The sequence below is a fragment of the Cucumis sativus genome, chromosome 2 (assembly GCF_000004075.3).
Source record: "Cucumis sativus cultivar 9930 chromosome 2, Cucumber_9930_V3, whole genome shotgun sequence".
Classification (NCBI taxonomy): Eukaryota; Viridiplantae; Streptophyta; class Magnoliopsida; order Cucurbitales; family Cucurbitaceae; genus Cucumis; species Cucumis sativus.
The window spans coordinates 10,437,992-10,442,220 of record NC_026656.2 but is presented as its reverse complement, the minus strand read 5'-3'; the positions used below and the strand labels follow the sequence as shown (position 1 = coordinate 10,442,220).

At 34.1% G+C, this 4,229-nt stretch overlaps 1 long non-coding RNA gene across 1 annotated transcript; it reads right to left on the bottom strand.

The window, feature by feature from the left end:
- Positions 1–2,733: 2,733 nt before the first annotated feature.
- LOC116402212 lies at positions 2,734–3,738 on the bottom strand. Its single transcript, XR_004214670.1, has 3 exons — positions 3,492–3,738; positions 3,325–3,397; positions 2,734–3,241 (listed from the first exon to the last, which is right to left on the bottom strand). It is a non-coding gene; the product is annotated as an uncharacterized LOC116402212 (long non-coding RNA).
- Between the last annotated feature and the right edge of the window lie 491 nt (positions 3,739–4,229).

The window sequence follows — 4,229 nt, the reverse complement described above, 5'->3', positions numbered from 1 at the left end:
AGAAAAAAAGAAAAACCGAAAATGACACCTTTTTCATCACTAATAATAATGGAATGCACTTTGAACTTTTAACCATGAAATTTCAACATTTAGACTTTTAGGAATATTACTAATTAGTAATTATAATAGGAAGAATATATATAAATCAATTTGATCACTAGCCACCATAATAGTCAAATTGCACACTTCCATAGATTCTTATTCTTATGTACATAAATTACAAAGACAATCATACAATTTCCCTATCTCAATCAATAATAAATTATATGATATAGTACTTTGAACTTAAGTTTTCATACTCCACTTTGTTAAAAAAAAAGATCTCATTTTTCTTTTCAATTGATGTGAAATGGGAAGCTTCAATCATCTCTCACTTTCCTCTAGTACACTTTTTTCCCATTGGCATTAATACTTATGGGTGAGGGTTGATGGTTTGATGATGGTGTTGTTTTGACTTATGCTTTTACGTTTTTTTTTCATGGATATTGTAGCACGTAACAATTTGAGTTTAGGAATTTACAAGTTTGTTACACACTTTTTTTTATTATTTTGTAGATATAACAAAAAAAGTAAGTCTAATCGAAGTGATACACTTGATATACCTTATATGTACTTGATACATCTGATAAACGTTTGATAGACCTGTTACGAGGCCCAAAAAACGTGTTGATGAATGTCAAAATGTGCTATGAAAAGTATTAGCAACATAAAGGCACTCATCATTAAGAATGTCATTGTACTCGAGTAGTCGTGTAGTCAATGATTTTAGTGACTGTTGCCACATGTCCGAGACGACACAGAGCGATCGACGTTCTAAAAAAAAGTTAGTTTTAAAAGAAAATAGGAGTCACCACCATTTTTTTTTTTTACGGTGTGATTGGACATCGAAATAAAGTAAACAATTTTTAAAAAAACATAGTCTACGAAAAAATAGAGCTGAATTCGAGAGTCATTTGTGTGTTAAAAAGGTATGAGCATCACACAACACTTATTCAGAAAAACGGTGGCCAAAATTCAAATCTTGAATTGAAAATATTCTTTAATTTATTTTAAAACTAATGTCTTATTTTACCCCTCATTATTCCAATATTTGACGTAACGAGGGATAAAATAAGACAAACCCTAAACCTTAGTAGTAGTACTAATAATAATAATAATAGCAACAACAACATGCTCGTTAGGATCAAAGCTCTACCAGAGAATGCCTTTTTTACTATGTATGGTCCCTCATAATTAGGGGTCACTTTCCTCTATGATTTTTTTAAAAAAATGACAGTATCCTTTTTAAGACAAAATCTCCTTCCTGAAAATAACAAAGTCGAATTTTTCTATCGGATGCACGAGTCATTTTCTTCTGCTAAAGTTGTCCTCTAAACAACACAGTCAACCTTCTCTTTTCTATGAGATTTAATTTCTCGTATCTCGCTCATGTCTACTAATCTTCTTCTAGTTTTGCTTCTTTGATTATCCTAAGGGGATGCCACCTCGACCTTGATAAGCAAAACAGTGTCCATGCCATATACCATATAGACCAAAGTTGTCCAAGTTGATGTGCGAATTGACGTTCGGTAGCCGTGTAATGCAAATGGTAACATCTCATGCCAATCTTTATACGTGATAGTCATTTCTCGACAATTATTTTGATATTTTTATTTTCGCCTGCTCCATCCATTTTAGGGCGGTACAAGGTAGAATTGAGTGCTTAATTTTGAACTGATTACATAAATTTTCCATTAACTTATTGTTTAAGTTCTTTGTATTATTAGTGATGATACGTTCAGGTAGGCTATACCGGCATATATAATAGCTTGCTTGGTAACACTCTTGTACGATGTAGCTTCCACCCATTTAGTAAAATAATCTTTGGCTAGCTACCAAAATGAATTGATGACCATTCGACGCCTTTGGTTCGATTGGCCCAATTACATCCATTCCTCACATAGAGAAAGACCATGAGGTTGTTAGTTGGTGTATTTGATGCAATCTGATTTCATAGTCAACCAATAATAACTGGCATATAGAATTTGTCTTGCCATCATGCGTCCATTTGCATGTGTTCTACAAACTCTCTCAGGAACTTCTTCTATAATTATCTTAGTGTAACGACTCAACTTTTCATATTAAGTCGAAGTCATTATCTTTAAAAAAAAACTACTTTGCTTGACACAAAATACGATAAAAAATTATTTGAAACAATCATTATCAAATAAACTTCATTCGGGCCATGTTTTAAACAAAATAAAATTTCTAAAGTATCGTTTATAAATTACTAAAAAAAAAAATCGTTTTAAACATGAAACTCATTTTAAATCCTCAAAACAAAAAAACAGTAAAGACGCTAAGCAGAAGCAATTTTGAAGAAAATTCCCCTATGGCAATCACGTCTCCTTCTTGTCCCTCGTCGGTCTACCTCTTGTATTACCTTTGCCTAAAAAGTTGAAAATGAAAGGGTGAGTATAAATATACTCGGTAAGAGACCCACTACTGATCCCGCTAAGGGTAAAATTATTAGCTTACTATTGGGTGGTACCCTGAATCATAACAGTCTTATGATCCCGTAGGATGCACATAATCAGTTTAATGCTCCCAAAGGATGCACATATAAGTCTAATACTACTGAAGGATGCACTTATCAGTCTAGCGCTCCCGAATGATGCACCTATCAGTCTAATGCTCCTGAAGGATGCACATATCGGTCTTGTGCTCCAAAGGATGCACAACAGGTGGTGATCCCGTGGGACACCTGCAAGGCACACTATAAATAAAGCTAACAGTTTCCCCTCAGTCCATCCTAACATTTAAAACGGTCAACTCAATTTACAACATAAACTACCATCATGTCATTCTTTCAGTTCAACATATATACAGTCAAATTACTCAATCCAGTACATAATCAAACATTATCAGAACGGTTCCTCAAACAATTAAACTTATACATAAGCGTTACTCACCAATTCAATCAATTCAATCTATGCATTAACATATAACAGTCAACAACCCACAATTTAATCAATTCAATGTCCTCAGTTCAGTCACCATAACTAATTTCACATATCAATCAACCCATCTCCGTTTAGTAAAATTCATATAGTCAAACAGTCATCTGATATAAATTTACACATCAGTCAGCGGAATCCATACAGTCAATACATCTTAGTTTCATTATTGAGTCCAATAGTAGGAACCCTTACTTTAAGGTTACCTAAGCTTCTTGTTCGAACTAAGGTCCAATGAAACAAACCTACACATAACGATAAGAACTCAGATACTTTCACAACCAATTCCTTCATTCAAATCATTCAATTGTGACATCCATGAACTTACCCAAGTAAATGGAAAATTAAGCTCCATCCAACCTGTCGTAAATCCAAGAACTCAAACACTATCACAATGACACCTGCAAGAACCAATATCAAACCAATCGATTAATTCAACATTACATCCCTAAGGTAAAATACACCACAAAACCATAACCTACAATAATCACTTACCACCAAAAACCCACTGCGAGTCACAGCGAGAAAAGTCAGTGGTGTACGAACTAAGTTGAACAACGACGTGCAGAACGGATCTGAGCGATAGATGAAGGTGGACGTCGACTTGAATCTCACAGTTGGAAGAGGAGAAGAAGATGAGACAACTCGACGTTCGTAGACGACGGCTGCAAGTGCGAGGACAGCGAATGAAGCCGAAACCCTCCAGTGAAGAACGAATCAACACGAACTCAATGGCTTCGTCTTTGACTCATGCTGGCGCAAGACAAATGAAGGTTGGTTTGACCAGTCGGTCTCGTTAAACAACGTGGGAAAAAAAGACTTAGTGAAAAAAAGAAATCTTTTCAAAACATTCTTATGCAATTAAATCAAGAATGAGAAAAAAAAAAAAAAAACAATAGACCGCTTCATTGTCATTTAATTGATTGTAATTACCTATCTTTATCTTCCATTTTTCTTTCCATTCCGCAAATATATAGCTTGGTTTCTTTCACATAGTTATTTTTGTACAACCACAAACTGTCTCATTTAAGTATCAAAGTAGTCTGCATGTAACTACCAGTAATCAATTAAGCACTAAGTTTTTTTTTCATGCAGAAATCTTTAGTGGGATGAGTAGATATATGATGTTATGAAGCTCATAGAGCAAAATAATAACATCTAATGATCAACCCAATTAACAATACAACTAACAAAATGAATTTGTGGAATTGTGAGTTATGCCAATGTTTAATG